Here is a 21911-nt window from a genome sequence, read left to right as displayed (position 1 = left end):
TCATGGCCTCGTCTCAAAATTCTAAGTTTACTAGCTTCTTCGGCGGGCACAGGGAGTGGGAGTCAGAGGGGGTAGCAGCGTAGCATCTTTCTCGCCTCTGGTTTCTCTTTTTTCAGTGTTTTCCCCTGGCTGATGATGGCTTGAATTTGCCATCTCAAGCTCGCTTTCAGGGCACAGTATTTGTAGAATCTCTGGATTGGCTGCTCCATCCTTGCTATGCGGATCTGATGAGTCTTTCGACAGCTGGACTGTGAGTTTCCTGGTATCTCTGGATTGCTCACCTAGGGTCCGATCAACATGGATATTCGTACTACTTTGGTATTGCGACCTAGCTTTTGAAAAGTTATGGCTGACGTGTAAGGGTTATGCGAAGCAGGTTGTTTCTTCTCTTATCCAGGCGATACAGATGTCTTCACCTGTGGCTTCTGCTTCCTTTTGGAGGTTTTTCCTTTCTTGGGTACTTCTCAACATTTGCATCCTTCCAGAGTTCTTTTTTTGGCACAAGTGTATTGCTAAGGGCTTAGTGTTCAATTCCCTTCAGCTTCAAGTGCCATTCTTAGCTTGTTACAAGGGCTAGGTATGTTGCTCTTCGATTACTTCTCAGCTTCATGTAGTTCAGTTCCTAAACGGAGTACGGTATATTCGTACACTTCTTAGAAAGCCCTGTCCAGAGCACAGTCTTAAGGTACTTCTTCGCGGTTTACCAATGGCTTCATTTCATCCTTGTCTTTTGAGACTCTAAAGGGCTGTGCCATTGAACACGGGGTTTCTTGGGGCCATGGCTTCAACTTGGCGGTTTTATGAGTTGCAGGCCTTGTTTGGCGGGGATTCCTATTTCTGATTTACAAAATCTGGGGTGTCAGTTCGGACGGTAACCCAATTTCTTTCTAAGGAGGTGTCATCCTTTCTTTTATGACACTCTCACTTTTCCTTCCTTCTTCCTGGGAGGAGAAATGGGGAGTTGTGCTTTTATTCACTGCATTTTTTGAACGTGCGTAGTATTCTCTGCGAGCTTGGTTTCTAACAACTTTTAGTTGTTTAGATTACCTTTTTGTATTCTTCACGGGATGCCTCAAACGTATGGCGGCTTCCAAAGCCTCCATCACTCAATGGGTCCAGGAGGACATTCTTTACGCTTGCTTGATGGCAGGAAAGCGGTTGGCGAAAGAACTTCATGACCATTCCACCAGAGCGATGGCTACTTCTTGGACTCGGTCCAGAGGTTTTATCCTTGGAGGAGTTTTGTCTCGCGGCTACTTGGTCTTCTGAGAGTGCTTTCTCTCAGCATTACTGGTTGGATGTGGGGGGCGCATGCTGTAGATGCATTTAGTGCTTCGGTTGTTGCGGAGGCGGCATTTGCTTCCCACCCAGATTGAGGATTGCTTTGCTACATCCCATTGGTCTCTGGATTCATCTGCTGCTGTTGCTAAGGAAGGAAAAATTATGTTCTTACTTGTTAATTTTCTTTCCTTTAGACGCAGAAGATGAATCCAGAGCCCTACCCTTTCTGGATATTGTCTGTCGGTTTTTTCTTTTCCAACTTTCAAAGTTTGTTATTATTGATAGTTATATTCTGCATTATTGCCTTTTGAGATTTGTTATGGGAAAGAAGTTTTTTACATGCTATGCCTATTGATGGTTACGGATGCTTGAGCAAGGAGCTATACTGGAGATGCAGGAGGAGTGCCAGCCAATAGGACCACCTGTTAATCAGTTTCTCTATCTCCGCCTGCTGGTAGATGTGGGCTATCCCATTGGTCTCTGGATTCATCTGCTGCGTCCAATTAACAGGTAAGAACATAATTTTTCCTTTCCCTCTATCCGGCTGTCTGGTCACCCAAAGAACTTAACCAGATTTGTCTAACAAGACCAATTTCTAGTAAAACCAAACTGCCTCAGGTCTGGTAATCCATTGGTGTCTAGAAACATCACTATTCTCTGTTGTAGAAAAAAAAAATCATTAATATATTCATCACTGAAGTTTGAGCAACAGGTCTGTAATTCTCAATCTCTTTACTACTGCTTTTGTGGAAAGGGATTATATCCACTGTTTTCCAGCTGGATCAGCGTTGATGCCCGCAATGTTTAAAATAGTGTTCAACTAGAAATAATTTTGCCACGCCCTGAAGAAGTATTGCTGCATGAAACATGCACGGTGGCGGCTAACTGCTCCTGGTATTGGCTAATTCTGAACTGGGACTTTAAAAGATAAGTTCTATGAAATTTTCAATATTATCTATTCAAGCATCATAATTTGATATTAAACATAAAAAAGAGAGATTTAGCTATTATAAATTACTATAAACTACAAAATACAATGATGAATTGGTATAGGAGCCTATGAGGAAGCATTAGCGGCAACACTGCCCCTGGAATCGATACTTTGTGTATTTGGGGTGCCACTTCTGATGGCTCTATAAATACCAATTGAGGATTTCTTGGAAAGTTAAGTTAAGTCAAGAAAAGATTTGCACATTTTAATGAACTTGATACTAATTGCAAATCTAAAAGAATTTTCAGCTGGTTTAATTGGTTGGCTCTTTGTTTAATGGCATTACCACAAAAGACTTGAAACGCCTCCAGTGAACGCAGAACTCAACATTCTACCTCCTATATAACCTCAATTTCCACAACCCCATCGCACCAGCACTCAACCATCAGCAAGCGCTGTGCCTTCAAGGTCCTTGTAATAACACATAAAATCTTCCAAAACAACAAAAAGAAACTATCAGATGTACCAATTTGTAGTTTAATAATTCACAAAGGGTGTTTACAGTCACAAGTGACCCACAGGATAGAAACCAAATAGTGTATACAATAAAAATGACCCAACACGGGCCATGTTTCGGCAAAATAAAAATGCCTTCCTCAGGTGTCTTATAGGGTCCTTGGCTGTCTTAAACATAAAAGTCACAAAAGCTCCAAGTAGTTCAGAGGCTACAAGCAAGCAGCATAGCTCACAAGACTACAATGTAGGTGGGGAATCATCTCCATGTCATTCTTTAAGAAGAGAGGGAAGAATCAGAGTATGGATGGGCACAACCGCTGACCTTCAAGCCTTGCATTGAAGAATGCTGGTGTAAAAGGACTGAGGTTGAGATACACTAAAGAATGACATGGGATTGTTTCCCGCGGGGACAGGACAGTCTCCAGCCTCTTCAGTTTCTTCTCTCATTGCAGTTCTTTCTCCCTCTAAATTCCAACTTGGCCCATAATTCTGGACTGTAAAATTTTTTTCTATTCCCATCACCAATTAAGGATTACCAACCAGTAGTTTGATGCCTCTTCTCTCTGAAGTTGGATGCACAGATCCATATTTAGATTCCGTGATGTAAACCTCTCAAAATTCTGGTGAGCATTCATTATACTTGACTTCTTGTATAGTTGGATAATCATGTCTCCTTAGGCATATGTAAACCAAGTGGAGAGGAAGTTATGTATTTACACTGCAGAATGGAAAACCAAAGGCAAAAAATTAATGTTTAATTATTAACCCCTCTTTTATGAAGCCGCGTTGTGTTTTTTTAATCGCCTGCCACGACGGTTAAAGCTCCGATGCTCGTATAATTCCCATGAGCATCAGAAATTTTACCGCGGCAGCCGGTGATAAAAAAACACTAATGTGGCTTCGTAAAGGCGGGGGGAGGATAAATTATTTACTAAGAGCTTTGCTTTGCTTGCAGAATGTGGCAAGAAGACATGGTAATTTAGTGCAGGGCTGGCGACCTTCACCAGTCCAGGAGTCCGATTGCTTTAGGAGACTTTTGAAGGCTGTGATTGGTTTGCACAAATGCAATGCTATGTACTACATGCTATCACTTTTAAAATTGTTTTCCCCCCAGATGTTTAAGAACTGCAGCCAACTTAGGTAGCGTGCTACTTATAGAGGAATAACCATATCACCTTGTTACCTGAAAGCCACCTGCAACTTGGGTCCACCAGCTGATTTGTTACTGTTGAGATTGCCGCATTCCCCCTGCACTTAATGTATTTAAATTTATGTGTTGTGCAAGTAGCATTTTTAAAGACATGTTTTGTGAATGAGATGTTTTGACTTTAAACTTCCAAATGTATTTGCTTACCACTTTTTTAAGTTTCTCAATTATTTATTATAAGCTCTAGACAGGCAAAAAGGTATTTAGACTATAAATGGAACAATTGCATTTATTTCTGGTGTGGAAGAAAATTTTGTAGAAAACAGTTTTTGAAAAGGTAGTATATTGGATGCTGCAGTTAACACTACAATTTTTTGTTGTCGCAAGAGCATGAGAATGTTGAAATTAAGGGCTCATTTTACTAAGCTGCGATAAGCGGTTTTAGCGCCGCGTAGCATGGGTTTAGAGCGCGCTAAAATCCTGCATGTGCTAAAAATGCTATCGCAGCTTATTAAAAGGAACCCTAAATGTTTTCTATAATTTTCATTTTAAAAACATTTTTTGCTATTCTCTGGTAGATGGAAATATCATTCTTGTTTTTTATCCCCCTTTTCCAAATGAACGTGATGCTGATTGAAACTCTGCAGAACAATGCATTCTTTCATTTTTCAACTAGTTAGAAATGATAAAAGCACAGCACAGTGCTCGTTATTAACAGCTGACCTCTGGGATGCAGTGGGAATCACAGCATAGAAGAATACCATTTGTGGAGGTGGAGGGTGATCAGAAGATGTGGAATTTAAGTGTGGATAAATGATAAGGCAGCTGCCAGATGATTGTGAAAGCTGTTATCAAATAGGAAATAGAAATATTTTGATCTTCGGGGGTCTGCTACTGTTTGTCATATGCAATATTCATGCCCATTTGAATACATATAAATAACAATTTTGCTGCATTTCTGCCTAATGCGGGAACTTTTTTTTTTTTTATGTTTATTAAAGATAAATGCCAAAATAGAAGAGAAGCCAAAAGACCCATGCACACCACAGTCTGAAGTTGAGTTTCCAAAACATCCTTACATTTTCATTTTATCCCACCCTTCCTTTGCCCTCCCCCTCCCAAGCCCTAACAAAAATGAACAAGTTTTTGATTGACATGCAACTGTCTGCTATAATAGGCAAAACTATAAGGTCAACAGATTATGGGCAACAATCATTAAAGAGGACCAAAAAGGTTCCCAAGTACGTTGTAACATTTTCACATGGAGAGAATCCATGTCCTCCACTTGTTGACGTTTAAACTAAAGAAATTAAATCATTACTGCCCTCCATTGTATTAAAGAGGAGGGAATCCGCATCCAACCATTTGGTTAAAATAACTTTTTTGCCAAGTAAAAGGACTCTTCTCAAAAAGACCCTCATGCTCTTCGGCACTGACATTTATATAGCTACCAAACTAAGACTCGTCAACATTTTATCCCCCTTTTGATTTTTCTTTTCCAGTCCCTCTGCCCCCACACACCTAATTTATCATTGTTTCAGTTTACAAAAGATAAGGGTACTTAACATCAATAGATTCTATTTTTAGAACAAATCTCAAACTTTATAAATATAAGAAGTTAAAACCTTCTCGCTCTCTCTGGAACTTGAACCCTGGCCTACTCTTTCTCTCTTTCTGGACCACCCCCTTCTCTCTCTCTCTCTCTTTCTCTCTCTCTCTCTTTCCTCTGGACTCTTGTCTTCTCATAGACACAGCCTCTCACCTATCCAAACACTCATTAATGCAGGTAAACTGTCCTTTCTCTCACACACACAAGCAGTCTCTAACAACTTGGTATTTGTAAAGCTTATTTCTATTTCTTTCTGTTCATTTGTAACCCAGTATATGCTTGATGTATCTTTCTAAACATTGCCTTTCTGTAATATTAAGTCTATTTCTGCACAATATATTCTTTGTGCAATCACTCTCAGTTGTCATTATCATTGATTTCACTTCCTACTGAACCCTTACCTGGTGGATTGTAAAGCCGCCACCTTATATCATTGGGGGCTTGTCTGCTGCAACGTCACCCATCCAAAGCCTTACATTTTGGGTGGGGGTGGGGCGGGGGCTCATCCTTGCATAGTAAATCAGAGGACAAAGTTGTTAGTGTGGGGATAGAAAATGAATCCCATTTTGGGAAGAGTGGGATAGTACAGGTACTGGTGATGACAGGCATAAGAATGAAAGAGAGTGAGGTACTGTGAAGAAGGGGTAAGGGGGTTAGTAGATTGAGATTGTGTCGAAGAGCAGACCTGAGCTACCTATCAATGAATAATAGTGCCAGGTCATCCAGAGATTTAGAGGTTGGGGAAGAGATGAGAAGCCCAGGGAAGTTAGTTTTTTCAAGATTGAAAAGAGTTGGAGGTATGTGTAGTGAAAAAGCACCTCTTCTCACTTAAATTGCTTGTATTAGTGATTGTAATAAGAGTTGTATCAAGAGAAGGTGGATTCAGATCTGCTTTTTTTCCCCCGAGACGTTCCACACAATAAGTTTAACCCCTGAGATGGTACCAGCCCAGGATGGAACCAAAGTGAACAAGTGTTGTGATGGTTTTTTTTGAATGGGGCATTCAAACTGTAGAGTGGGAGCTGGGAACGAAGAGAAGTGTTCCAGAGATGGATCTGAGAATCCAAGGGTGCAGTTAAGAATGTGGAGGGGAGAGCTATGGGAAGGAAGGGTCAGTATATGGGAAGAGACACTGATGTGAAAAAGGACAAAAGTCTTTTGGGGGGATAACAGGAGTATGAAAATTAAAAGTGATCAGAAATGATTAGTCCAGAGGAGTATCAGAGAGAAAAAGTCAGATCATGGGTGTGACCTGCAATATGAGAAAGGAAATTGCTGTAATGGGAAAGACTAAGATCGGCAATTAGATTCAGAAAAGTCTGTCATAGGAAGAACAGGGGCTATCAAGTTTATGGAAATTTAAATTGCCCATTATGAGGAGATAGTGGACGGAGATTTGTAATATTAGTAAGAATTTGGACTACAGAGTCTCAAGTAGCAATGTCAAAAGAAGGTGGAAAGGAGCTGATTCTGAAAACTGTGCCTAAATTGGCCGGCACATAGAAAAAATGGCACCAGCCATGTGCCAATCACAATTAGGCAACATTTACAGAATCGTGGCTAACGACACCTATGTAAAAACTTAGGCACCTGAAATATTTTAAAGGCCTCCATTTCAGGCACCTACGCTTTGGAGAATTGTGCTTAGCGGCACCCAAGTCACGCTCCACCTGTAGAAACGCCCACTTAGTCGATAGGCGCCTACCTTTTATAGAATTGGATAGGCACCTAACCCCAATTAAATTTTTTTCCCTAACTTTAGGCACCCTTTATAGAATCAGTCCCAAAGCAAATAAGGAGGATGTAAAGCAGGATAGTGAGGCAGAGTTTACCAAAAACTGGTAAGGGAAGAAGTGGATGGAAGTTTGATTGCAGTAACAGATGTTGGTATGAAGGCCATGATGCCTCCTCCATTGTGAATGAGCTGTGAGGAAGAGATATAGTATGAGAGAGAGACATGTTTTGGTTGAGGAGCGGTTTCCCACCCCTAGGCAGCCAGGTCTCTGTTATGCAGAATACTTGAGTTGGGTTCATTGCGAGAATGTCATGGAAAGCTGTAGTTTTCTTCCTGATGGAATGACAGTTCAGCAGTGAGAAAAGTAGAGAGAAGGAAGAACTAGAAGGAGAAAAAGGGGAATTAGCAGATGAAGTAGAAGCAGAATGGTGAACTGGAATAAGAGTCCTGAAGGGAAGGCGGGGCTGAGGGAGATAAGAGGGAGAGGGCCTGTGGCCCCAATGCTCAGGGATTGGAAAGGACTGTGGAGGCATGTTAGAGAGGAAGATGAGAGTCGAGAGAAGTGATAAAAATGAAGGGAGTGGATATTAATTCAGTTAAGTTTTTTATTGATTATTTAATGAATTTGCACTATCAACTGAATTCCATATTTTACAAGTTTTTGGATGCTGTAAGTTTCTTGCCTACTGTTGTACTACTTAGATTTGTGTTGTTTTCATTTTTTTAACATTGCTGTATAATTTAGTACTCCTAATGCCCAGTGCATTATTATTGTGAACCGCCATGAACTGATGGTTTGACGGTATATAAAAATAAACTATTATTATTATATAATAGGAGAGAAAGGAGTCACCCTCTAGGAGCATAACCTGCTCTTTTGCATGCACCCTTGGTGTGCACCGATGTGGCGCAAATGCTACAGGAGAGTAGACTTTTAAACCTAACAGGTCGTCCAATGGCCCTTCATTCTAGAGCTTCCTTTCAATTGAAAGAGACACGTCTCCTTTTCTTTATTTGTTTCTTTTAAGTTTTCATTAATTTCTTTGCTAAGGATTTAGGTAGTTTTCCTCTTGCTTCTATTTTTTTGGAATGTAATATGCTTTCTTAAATGTGACATTTTTGTTTCTTTTTGGAAATTTCAATAAAATTAAAATAACCCTTCTATATATATTTTGCATAAAAGTGTGATCTCTATTGTATCTCTCCTCTCCCACCTTTCTCTGAGTTAGCTAATCAATTTTCACATGCAGGTACTGAATACCCCCCTCTATATTCAGTACTCCCCTGCAAATTCGCAGTTCAGAATTTGCTCCCCCAGTCATTCACGGGTTTTATTTCTTCTTCATCCTGCTGCTCCCCCACCACCACCCCTCGCACCGTGGAATCTGGCCCGCCAGCTGCTGTAGCGGCACCTACTACTTCTGGTGCCCGCATGGCCGCTGCAAGGGAGACTGGGGAGGGAGAGAGAGGAGATCGGTGGCAGTTGCAGTGGTAGAACGTACATGTGCAATGGAGCCTTCCAGCCAACGGTGACCAATGGCAGCCGCCAAAAACGGTGTGCGGAGGGCATTTTTGTACCACATTCATTTTTTGCGGTTTTTCACTTTTCGCGGTCACTCCGAGAACATAACCCCCGTGAATTTCGGGGGAGTACTATACTGTATTCGGCAAAGAAACAAAATATATGCTGTGACTTAATCTGACCTAAAATGGAAGAAATTTCATAGGATCAATTCAGACAGTAATTGTTCAGTATCAAATTGTCTTTGATAAATTGCAAATGAGGTTCTCTTTAATAAAAATGTGAAACCTGCACTCTTTTGGGACAGGGTAATCATGAAAGATCTGGAATTGCTGAGGCAAATGTTGGAATATGGAGAGTAAGGGAAGCAATTGCCCTTTACAATTCTTCAAATATATCTTTTCCGTCTTTTAATTATATTCAGTTCATTGAACATGAGTTCCTTGCCAGCCTTGGCTTTCTTGAGTGCGATATGGAAGACCCATAAAATGGCAAAAGAAAGAAACTTCATTTAATAACTTGCAAGCGCTGGTGGTTAGCATCTGTCCTCGAGGCAAGAGTTTTGAGCTGAGAGGTTCCCAGAAAGAAAACGAGGACTCATTATGCAATTTATCTGAATTTCATTACATGTTAGAAATTCATTCTGGGGATCATAAATTCTGTATTCTTTCTTTCTATTTTTTTTTTCATTAAATAGGAGTTTATGAAAAAGGGATCTTTATGTGTGAATGCTCAACAGAATAACAAAAGGTTTGTGAGAATCACTAGAACAGTTCTGTTGGCAAAAGGAAAAGTAGTTCTTCAAATTGGAATTGTATGATTTTTTCCCTAAATTGAGAGGGGAAAGGTTTAGAACAAATGCCAGGAAGTTCTTTTTCACCCAGAGGGTGGTGGATACATGGAACGCACTACCGGAGGATGTGATAAGCAGAGGCACGCTACAGGGCTTCAAAGAGGGTCTGGACAGGTACCTGGAGGACAAAGGGATTGAGGGGTACAGATAAGAGTAGAGGTAAGGTTAGAGGGATAGGATTAGAGGTAATTTGTAAAATTAGTCAGAGACCACTGTTCAGGCAGTGGGCCTGATGGGCCGCCGCGGGAGCGGACCGCTGGGCGAGATGGACCTCTGGTCTGCCTCAGCGGAGGCAACTTCTTATGTTCTTATGTTCATTGGGATATCACAGTAGCTATATGGGAAGATGAGGTACATAAAATTAGGGTTTCTGATTGTAGGTTTTATTTGATAAACATCAATAAAATATTCCCTTCTAACATCTAGGGCTCCTTTTACTAAGTTGCCATTGAGCTGATGTTAGTTTTTGGCGCGTAGCATGGGGTTAGCGTGCGTGGCAATGTAGCGCGTGCTAAAAATGCTAGCGCACCTTAGTAAAAGGAGCCCCAAATCCCTTGATGGACTTTTGAGCTTTAGAAAAGCAATAAAAACTCACCTCTTCACTTGACACCTCAGAACAAGCTAGCATTCAGACTGTTACTCCCAAACCACTGTACTCTTAATAGATGTTCAAATGACTCTCACTGTGCATGCTTCAGGCTGCAAGGGCCTGATTCTCCAAAGTGCGTCCCGATTTTAGGCAGTTGTAGGCGTCCTACAGCTGTCTAATCAGCCAATCGGGATGCACGTTTAAAAAAAAAAATGCTTCCCAGGCAGGCCGCCTATATTGAAGGCGAGGCCCGCAAGACACCTAGGCCCTGATTCTGTATAGGACGCCCGGGAGAGGTGTCCTATTCAGAATCGGCCTACACTAAACCCCGATTCTGTAACCGGCGTCCATGTTACAGACGCTGGTTAGAGAATCGGGTTAGATTAGACACGGCCCACTACACTTATCGCGGCAAGGGATCTCTCTGCCGCTATAAGTATAGCGGGCCGCGGCCCCCTGACCGATCGCTGGCAGGAGGGTGCCCAAACCCTCCTGCCAGAAGATGCCCCCCCGACACTACCGACCGCCCCCCCCCCAACACTACCAACCGCCCCCCCCCCCCGACATTACCGATCTCCCTCCCACCCCGACACTACCGATCGCTGGCAGGAGGGTGCCCAATCCCTCCTGCCCGAAGACGCACCCTCCCTCCCCCCCCGGCGCTAACAACCCCCAAACCTCCACCCCACCAAACTAACCTTTTCTTAAGCCTGGCACTAGAAGCCTGGACCAATCAGGCCTTAGGCATAGCGGGTCCTCCCATCCCCACTTAATCTAAGGCCTGATTGGCCAATCAGACCTTAGACTTAGTGGGGATGGGCGGACCCGCTATGCCTAAGGCCTGATTGGTCCAGGCTTCTAGAGCCTGGGCCAATCAGGCCTTAGGCTTCGGCGGGATGGGCCGGGAAGGGGCGGGCCCGCCTCATTTCGACGAGGCAGGCCTGCCGGCTGGACGGGCAAGAACCGTCTAGCCTTAAGAAAAGGTTAGTTTGGTGGGGTGGAGGTTTGGGGGTTGTTAGCGCCGGGGGGGGAGGGTGCGTCTTCGGGCAGGAGGGATTGGGCACCCTCCTGCCAGCGATCTATATTGTCGGGGGGGGGGAATCTTCTGGCAGGAGGGTTTGGGCACCCTCCTGCCAGCGATCGATATTGTCGGGGGGGAGGGTGCGTCTTCAGGCAGGAGGGATTGGGCACCCTCCTGCCAGTGATCGGACAGGCAGCGGCCCGCTATACTTATAGCGACAGAGAGATCCCTTGCCGCAATAAGTATAGCGACCGCGTCTACTTACAATGTAGACCAGCATTTTGCTGGCCTACATTTTAGCGTTTCTCCTCTACTAGGGAGACGAGTAGGGCCGCCTAGGTTCCCCTAAGGCCCTTAGGCGAGCTTAGGCATCTTGCGGGTCTCCTTAGGCTCCCGGAGGCACCTTCAGGCCTGCCTGGGGAGCTTTTTTTTTTTTTAAAACGTGCATCCCGATTGGCTGATTAGACAGCTGTAGGACGCCTACAGCTGCCCAAAATCGGACGCACTTTGGAGAATCAGGCCCCAAGTGTCTGCTAATCCAGAACAATTAAACTAGATGCATCTCACTTACCCCCCTCTTCTACGAAACCGCGCTAGCGGTTTCTAGCGCAGGGAGCCACGCTGAATGGGTCGTGCTGCTCCTGATGGTCATAGGAACTCAATGAGCGTCGGGAGCAGCGCGGGCCATTCAGCACAGCTTTCTGCGCTAAAAAACACTAGCGCACTTTCGTAGAAGAGGGGGTTAGTCTTCTGTGCCTTGTTGTTAATTGTTATGTATGTTACCAAGTAACCCGTTCTGATCTCCTTGTGGAGAACGGAATATAAAATAAATAAATATGGCCACTAGGTACCATCATTGTGCAATGGCTGAGACTCCCTCTCTCCCTCCAGGGTAAATGCAAATGCTTTCTCTACAAGATTCCCAATTTATGCCACCCTGGAAAGTTGAAGGCAGCAGACTAACAAAAAGGCAGTTGCCAATCTACCAGAATGGAAGCAGCAGCACCAAGAAACATGGTCCAAAAATGAGTTCCAAAGTTTATTAATAAAGAATATGCATGATTCATCTACACTGGAGGACAGTGAACATTTTTAAAACTCAAGAACAGTATGATAGAGGCCTTCAGTCTATAAGAATTAAGTGACCACTGTATTTATTTATTTATTCATTCAATTTTCTATACTGTTCTCCCTAGGAAGCTCAGAACGGTTTACATGAATTTATTTAGGTACTCAAGCATTTTTCCCTGTCTGTCCCAGTGGGCTCACAATCTATCTAATGTACCTGGGGCAATGGGGGGAATAAGTGACTTGCCCAGGCTCACAAGGAGCAGCGTGGGTTTGAACCCACTGAGGCTGCACATTAATGTTGAATCAATTTTTATTTTCAAACAGAAATCCAACCAACATAGAACCAGAAACCTTGAAGCAATAGCTGAAGAAAACCAATTACAGAGCAAACAGACCTAACATCCCTGTCTCTAACCCTCGTCCCACCCCCAGCTCCCCAGATCCAGAAACAAAAGAGAGACCACAATGCAATAGGCTTGGACTCTTATAGCCCACTGCCGATGAGTGATATTATTATTATTTATTTATTATTATTAGGATTTTTTTATATACCGCCTATCAAGGTTATCTAAGCGGTTTTACAATCAGGTACTCAAGCATTTTCCCTATCTGTCCCGGTGGGCTCACAATCTATCTAACGTACCTGGGGCTATGGAGGATTAAGTGACTTGCCCAGGATCACAAGGAGCAGCGTGGGATTTGAACCCACAACCCCAGGGTGCTGAGGCTGTAGCTTCAACCACTGCACCACACACTCCTCCCCCCCCAGCACTCCTCCCCCCAAGAAGATAGACCAAAAAAAGGAAGACAAACCAACAAAAGTACCAAAAAGAAGAGAAAAAGGAAGAAAATAGAGAGAAAAGAAAAAAAAAAAGGGAGGGGGGAAATTGTGTCCTCTCACACACCACGGTACCTTTAACCACTGTGCCAAATGAGGACAGGAAATTGCCGTTGTTGTTTCATACTGTTGTCATACTGTTCTTGGGCTTTAAAATGTCCACTGACCTCTGATGCAGTGTTTATTAATAAACTTTGGAACTTTTTTTTTAGACCTCTTTGTTTCCAGGGCAAGGAATGGGACCTGAATTTTCTGCATGGTGGTGTGTGACACTGCATTGTCATAAGTCAGATATAATGTTCAAATTTCAACATAACACACATTTTGTTTCCTGCTCCCTTAAACAGCAAGTCAAGATGGAGCTGCCAGGACGGCCACACGATTTCAGTATGACTCTAAAAGCAGTGAATTAGATATTAAGCATGCAGTTGAGACAAGCCTCTGAAATGGTAGTTAATTTGTCTGCAATTTGAGGCACCACAACAAAGCTAATGCATTTACATTTGAGGATATTTTATCTTTTTATATTCCCCTACTCTTTTCTATTTGAGGACACATGTTCTTAATGGATGATACGTGTCGTTTTCCTGCTGGCATATGAAGTGCCTCAAACAGCTTTCCTCTATAGGAGTTTCTTGTGGTGGACAGGTACTTTTTAAAGGTACATTTGGAATCAGAACAGTGGAAAAGAATGTGAAAGTGAAAAGCTGATGCAATTTTTTTGAGCACTCGCCACTCTGGGCAAGAAACACTTAGAGCCTCTTTGTTCTTCTGAAGCTCCTTCGCTCATTCTCTTCTTATGCTGATGCATTAATTTTTCTGGGTTTTTTTTTTGGCAGTATAGTTGGTATATGATTTATATGATTGTGTAAGTTATGAAAATTGGGAGTAAATGATTAGTGTGTTAAGAGAGTAAAATCGGTTTGTACTTACATAAGCTTCTGTAAGTAGCTTCCAATAAATAATTTGTATTAACTAGAAACAGCATCTAGGCAGCCTTACATTAATCACAGTTGCACTCACTAAAAAAATTTTTTGTGAAAATCTCAGACCCTTAACCCGTGACTGGTGATGTCACCAAACTGGGGTTCATTGAAACCAAGTTTGGTGACATCACCAGTCACGGGTTAAGGGTCTGAGATTTTCACAAAAATTTTTTTAGTGAGTGCAACTGTGACTATAGTAGGTATTTGTTTGATTACATTATCACAGTTTATTAAGCAATTTATCTCTCCATATAAAAGTGAGCCTTACATTAATGACAGCTATTCTAAGCAATTGAAAGGTGTCGTGTAAAAACCCGATAAGACAAACATAAATTTTCTTACTGATGTGTACTTTCATAAAACTGTTCATTATCTGCTTATCTTTGCTGCTACTACTTATCATTTCTATAACCAGGAAAGGTACATGCAGCGCTGTACATTTAACATTCAATAGACAGTCCCTGCTCAGAAGAACTTACAACTGAATTTGGAAGACAGGACATCTCAGGATTGGGGAGTTTCTGGCCGAATGAATGATACAATGGGGATAGGTAACTGACAGTGAGTGGGAGTTAAGAGCTGAAAGCAGTTTCAAAAAGTGGTCTTTTAGCTTGGATCTGAATACTGCAAAAGATGTCAAGTCCTTGTATTACAGCAAAAATCACCCGAGTATAAGCAAATAATTTCTTCCAAAGCTTCGAAATGAATGCTTAAAGGGACACAGAATGGGAGCAGAAGAAACTCAAATATGTAAAGCAAAATGAATATTTAATTATTAAAATTTTAATTTGGGGTCCTCAGTGTGAGGTAGTAAGCTTCAAAGAGCAGATTGAGGGTGTCTTTTATTAAGGTGTGCTAGCCGATTTAGCGCACGCTAAAGGCTAACGCGCCCATTATATTCTATGGACGCGCACGCTAAATCGGCTAGCATGCCTTAGTAAAAGACCCTGTGTATTAGCCATTGTAAATGTTATTGTGACACAGGAAAATAAATTTTTTAAAAGCCTAATATTAATCACTTTGCACAATATTTTTGTATCTGTTAGCTGCTGCTATAATTTATTTTAAAGAGCTAATGAATAAATACATAAATTTAGGTCAGTTTAATTAATTTGTAGGGATAGTTTTGCATAGTAATGTATGTTTGGGGATACCAAGAAATTTTGGCTGGCTATTTAGGGTGAGCGGACTTAAGATGTGCAATAAACATGAACATGGATATGAAATTTTAACATTTTCATAGAGTGATGTAATATAACAACATACAGTTTCAAGAGCACACGATAACGCATCCTAAAAAGTTTCACAAATTCAATTTCTCAGTGTCAAGTTTCAAGTTTTATTAAGTCTTGACATTCCTAAGCGGTTTACATAATACAATTATCAAAATTAAAAAAAGAAATTAAAAAGGGATTAGACATACATGATTAAAATATTTAAACAGGACAAATGCATGAGCCTAAAATAAAAAAAATAAAAAAATAGAAGGGGGAGGATAAAACATGAGGACATTATGGGTTAGCTAAGATTAGGCTCTGGGTCTACATCTCATATGCGTCTTTAAAAAGGAAGGCCTTTGAGATTAGACTTGAATTTATCAGAGTTAGTTTCCTGCCTCTGCCATATACCAAAGTTAACAGCAATAATATAACTTGTGAATGATGGGTTGGGGAAATCAACTGCTTATTCCTAGGGGCTCCTTTTACTAAGGTGCAGTAGCGTTTTTAGCGCGCACAGGATATTACCGTGCACTACACCACGTGCTATGCTGCTAGAACTGACGCCAGTTCAATGCTGGCGTTGGCGTCTAGTGCACACAGCATTGTAGCGCACGCTATTCTGCGCATTAATGCCCTAACGCAGCTTCGTAAAAGGAGCCCTAGGATAAGCAGCATAAAATCTGCTTTACTTCTTGAGACCTAGCTAGGTACTTGGGATCTGGGTTGGCCACTGTTGGAAACAGGACGCTGGGCTGTCGCAGTATGGCAATTCTTTTGTCCAAAATTTGATGTTTGTGCAGTGCCCTTTAATTGCTCTCATCTAAAAATACAAGGCTTCCGTTACAGATTTGAGCAAACCTATTTGGCTTAAGGGCCACAGTGGGCAATGGATATTTTGATGGGCAATATGCCTCATCCCCAGCTCTTCAAGTAGGATCTGTTGCCCCAGCTATTTCCTTTGTTCTGGTAGCAGAGGTAGTTTTAATATGCCCAAAACAATAGGGATATGTAAAAGATCAAACTGCAGCACTGCTAGTACCAATAGATCTTCCTCCCTCTCTCTCCTAACTTCATTCTACCTCCTTGCTCCTAATATTGTTCAATTGTTTTCGAACCACTTGTTATTTATTGCTTGCTTCTAATAGTGTTCAATTGTTTTTAAACCACTTGTAATTTTTTGTTAATCTAATGTAAACCGCCTAGAACTCCTTGGGTATGGCGGTATACAAAAATAAAGTTATTATTATTATTATTATTAATAATGCCAGATGCCATTTTGAAGTGAGTGTTTGTAGAGGCAAGTACCAGCAATGACAATGGGACATATAAGTTCTGGCTTCCATTGTCAAGTTGGAATGTTGGGCACTTACATTGTAAAACAGAGTGAGAAAATGTTCATAACATTAAATGCTCACAAAGTAAAATGAAATAGCTAAGAAGAAAAAATTAAAAATTTTAAATTGAATCAGGTTGGGCAGACTGGATGGACCATTCGGGTCTTTATCTGCCGTCATCTACTATGTTATGTTACTATGACATATTTGATATCAAGAATAAATATGTGATATTATATAAGAGAGGTTGTTACAAGTTCAATGAAAGAAAATGGAATCCCTTTAAGCTGATACAAGAGATAAGCTCAAAAGCTTTTATCTGTGCGGTTGATGAGATCATTTCCTTTTATCTGTGCGGTTGATGAGATCATTTCCTGTATATGAGTGGGCATTAAGGAAGATCTATTTGTACTAGTAGTTTTAATATGGTAAATAAATGATCCTCAGATATTTTTTTTTTGTTTGTTTGCTGTAAACCTAGCAGCTCTAGCTCAAATTGTTGGGCTTCTTCAAAGATGAATACACGGTGTGCTGGCTAATTCCCTTTTGGCCTCCAGGTTAGGGTTACCAGATGTCCGGATTTCCCCGGACATGTTCTCCTTTTCGAGGACATGTCTGGGGATCTGGACAGCTTTTCAAAACCTGGTACTTTGTCCAGATTTTGAAAAGCTTCCTGTAAAAATCGGGTCGGGAGGGGGGTATCTGCGCATTCGCGGACGCAATGGGATGACATCACGGGCATGTGCGCGTGATGTCATTGAGTCGCGTCCGCCCATGTGCGGATGCCATCTGGAGGCGGAATGGTGCATGATGCAGTCAGAACAGGGTGGAACTGGGTGGGCCTGTGGGCGTGGCCATGGGTCCAGATTTTCTTTCGGGAAAATCTGGTAACCCTACTCCGGGTAATGTTGTGGGACCTCTGTTGTGTGTTTTTCTCATACCACAGGAACCCCATGGAACCCCAGTTTTTCCTCATACCCGCAGTTTTCTCATACCACAGTAACCCCAGGAAACATAGAAAAATAGCCCATCCAGTCTGCCCAAAAACATTTGGCAGGTCTGCTTTTCATAGAAACATAGAAACATGATGGCAGATAAAGACAAAATGGCCCATCTAGTCTGTATGAAGGAATACTGGCCTGTCTTGGAAAGGAGAGGGGGCTGGCAGCTTATGACTGCATTCAGATGAACAAGGGTTGGGGGAGGCAGGACCACAATTTTATATAAAGTTTGGGCTGTGAGGGAGAAATCCAACACATACATAGAAGGGCTTGGTAGCAAGATTTAATAAAATACACTGGAACTGGCAAAGCATACAAAAAGTTTATGGGTTGTATGTTGCCTTGGGCTATAATTTAATTGCTCCTGTGGCTTTCCTTAAGAGCATATTAAATAAGCATGAGCTAATATAGTATGTTGAGATTGTTGTTTAGTGATGATAAAAATACAGGGAAGTAGTTCTGTTTGTCTTGGTTTTCTGTTTGGCTGTGCCATTTAATACGTAATCACCTGATGTGAAGCAGATGATGATCAACATAAAGCAGTGTATTTCTGCTTGAATTCAAGATGCCCAGGATTGAAGGAATGATCATTTATTTATATGTATTTTCTTTTTGTAAAATAGTATTTTTCTAACGCTTACCCTTTCAATATTTTTATTATTTAAAATAACAGCGGGTGTTTCTACTTTTGTCTTTTGTTTCTGGGACAATTGGATCTTAAAATATTTTAACTTAACCAACTTTGATTGGTGTGCCATCACATAGAGACTTTAGCCTGTATTCTTTTTGCACTCTGCTTTCTCCACTGAAAAACAGAATGTCTGCAATGAAAAAACTAGACTTGAGTGAAATAGAGAAGAGAGTCTAGACTAATGGTCCAGCAACAATGTCACCTGTCTCTTCTGTTTAGAAACCTCTCCTTGCATTCAGAGCTTTGACGCTTATTGGTTGGGGAACAATCTTCATAGCTTGGAGAATGGAAGGAGACAAGAAAGAAGACCTAGGTGTTAGAAGATATGAATTAGTGGCACCCTAAACCATTAATGGATTCAAATGAATACTATGTTCTATTCTCCGTTACTACTCATCACCATAATATTGCTCATTATATATATATATATATTCAAACCTTGGATAGCAAGTAACATGGTTTATGAGTGTTTTGCAAGACAAGCAAAACATTTTCTTAAATCTTAACTCGATAAATTGGCGTTGTTTTGCAGTATGAGAACATATACGTGCGTTATGTCAAATACGCACAATATATGCACATCGCATCTGAACGTAATACATGCACCCGCAGTTCAAGCGTGCACAACATACACACATCTCACACTGAGCATGGCTGAACGTAATAAAAGCATCACACCCAATTCATCTGCAGTGTAGTGACTGTTCAAAATGAGTGAGATCTTGCAATACAAGTACGTCCAATACTGTATTTTCTATTAAAGTTGTTGTGATGTGGAATGAATCGTCTGAGTTTCCATTATTTCCTATGGGGAAATTCACTTTGATATACCAGCGCTTTGGATTACGAGCATGCTTCTAGAACGAATTATGCTCACAAACCATGGTACCACTTTGTGTGAGTGTGTTTGTGTGTGTGTGTGTGTGTATGTGTATGTATATATATATATATATACAGTGGTGCCTCACACAACGAACTTAATCCGTTCCAGGAGCAAGTTTGTTATGTGAAACGTTCGTTGTGTGAAACGCGTTTTCCCATAAGAATACATGTAAAACAAAATAATTCGTTCTGCAGCCCTGTTTTCCCATAAGAATACATGTAAAACAAAATAATTCGTTCTGCAGCCCTACATTTCCCTCCCTCCACCTCACCTTATATGCAGAGTTTGCCAGCTTTCTTTTTCACCCAGCCGCACGCTTTCAAAAAGCTGTGCACGCGCAGCTGCTGAAGTTGATCAATGTTCTCCTCTCCTGCAACTTCCGGTTTCCGGTTGCGTCAGAGGAGAAGATTGAACAACAGAGCATGCGCGCATGTGCTGCTCTTTGAAAGTGTGTGGCTGGCCGAAAAAGAAAGCCGGAAAACTCGGCATCTAAGGTAAGGTGGAGGGAGATGATGGAACACTGCATTCAGACAGGAGGGTGCTGCTGTTCCCGGCTCACATTAGGAAGCGGCGAGAGTAGTTCCGCCCCCCCCCCGGGCCCCTCGGGCGACTTCGTTGTGTGAAACGAAGTTCATTATAGGGAGCAAGACAAAAAGTTCGTTATGCGCAGCGTTCGCTGTGCGAGGCGTCCGTTATGCGAGGCACCACTGTATATATAAAATTTATTTTAAAAAAAATATTCCGCTTAGTCCTCGTACAGAATTGAGAGAATTTTTAGGGATTTTTTTCAGATCATGTGTTCAATCATGATTGAGTAGAGCAGCCCAGAACAGAGGAGACTGTGTGAGGCAGAGTTTTAACAATTTTTTTCCTGTTGACACTATAGCTATTTGGATGCCCAGCATATTCCACATAAGATACATTCAGATATATTTATCATATACATATTCATTGTTCATATTCTGAAAACTGGCTGTTTACTTTGTTTTACCACTCAATGCAGACAGCACCAGAGTGGTTGCCATATAATAAAACTCAAGATCAGGGATTTCTAAACCTAGGGGAACCCCAGCCAGTCGAGCTTTCAGATTATCCATCCTGAATATGCATGAAAGAGATTTGCATACCAAGGAGGCAATGTATGCAAACTAATCACATTATTATTTATTGTGGATATCCTGAAAACCCGAATAGGAAAGATTTTTATTTTTTGCAACCCCTGATCTAGACAGGAAAGAACTCCAGGTAAATATAAAGAACCGTTTGAGAAAACACCATCCCAAACATTATCCCCAGCAATTATCTCACAATGGCGTCAAAATGGCTTCTCAAACAAGTACGTATTTTCACGGATATAACGCGCGCGTTATACGTGATTTTACGTACCGCGCATACCCCTCGCGCGTTATATGCCTGAGCGCGGTATACACAAGTTTTTAAACATAGTTCCCACCCCGCCCGACGCCCGATTCACCCCCCCAGCAGGACCGCTCGCACCCCCACCCCGAACGACCGCTCGCACGCGCTCCCACCCGCACCCGCATCCACGATCGGAGCAAGAGGGAGCCCAAGCCCTCTTGCCCGGCCGACTCCCCGACGTCAGATACATCCCCCCCCCGGCAGGACCACTCGCACCCTCACCCCGAAGGACCGCCGACTCCCCAACAATATCGGGCCAGGAGGGAGCCCAAACCCTCCTGGCCACGGCGACCCCCTAACCCCACCCCGCACTACATTACGGGCAGGAGGGATCCCAGGCCCTCCTGCCCTCGACGCAAACCCCCTCCCCCTAACGACCGCCCCCCCCCAAGAACCTCCGCCCGTCCCCCAGCCGACCCGCGACCCCCCTGGCCGACCCCCACGACACCCCCACCCGCCTTCCCCGTACCTTTGTGTAGTTGGGCCAGAAGGGAGCCCAAACCCTCCTGGCCACGGCGACCCCCTAACCCCACCCCGCACTACATTACGGGCAGGAGGGATCCCAGGCCCTCCTGCCCTCGACGCAAACCCCCCTCCCCCCCAGCCGACCCGCGACCCCCCTGGCCGACCCCCACGACACCCCCACCCCCCTTCCCCGTACCTTTGGAAGTTGGCCGGACAGACGGGAGCCAAACCCGCCTGTCCGGCAGGCAGCCAACGAAGGAATGAGGCCGGATTGGCCCATCCGTCCTAAAGCTCCGCCTACTGGTGGGGCCTAAGGCGCGTGGGCCAATCAGAATAGGCCCTGGAGCCTTAGGTCCCACCTGGGGGCGCGGCCTGAGACACATGGTCGGGTTTGGCCCATGTGCCTCAGGCCGCGCCCCCAGGTGGGACCTAAGGCTCCAGGGCCTATTCTGATTGGCCCACGCGCCTTAGGCCCCACCAGTAGGCGGAGCTTTAGGACGGATGGGCCAATCCGGCCTCATTCCTTCGTTGGCTGCCTGCCGGACAGGCGGGTTTGGCTCCCGTCTGTCCGGCCAACTTCCAAAGGTACGGGGAAGGGGGGTGGGGGGGTCGTGGGGGTCGGCCAGGGGGGTCGCGGGTCGGCTGGGGGGGGGGGGGGGTTTGCGTCGAGGGCAGGAGGGCCTGGGATCCCTCCTGCCCGTAATGTAGTGCGGGGTGGGGTTAGGGGGTCGCCGTGGCCAGGAGGGTTTGGGCTCCCTTCTGGCCCAACTACACAAAGGTACGGGGAAGGCGGGTGGGG

The 21911-nt window shown here is 43.2% G+C and overlaps 1 protein-coding gene across 12 annotated transcripts in view; it reads left to right on the top strand.

Annotated features, from left to right (window-relative positions):
- Positions 1–21911, top strand: part of PTPRD (protein tyrosine phosphatase receptor type D) — a 1247124-nt gene that overhangs the window by 247060 nt on the left and 978153 nt on the right. The window lies entirely within an intron of this gene.

This window comes from Geotrypetes seraphini, chromosome 1 (genome assembly GCF_902459505.1).
Source record: "Geotrypetes seraphini chromosome 1, aGeoSer1.1, whole genome shotgun sequence".
NCBI classification, from domain to species: domain Eukaryota; kingdom Metazoa; phylum Chordata; class Amphibia; order Gymnophiona; family Dermophiidae; genus Geotrypetes; species Geotrypetes seraphini.
This window is presented reverse-complemented; position numbering and strand designations above follow the sequence as displayed.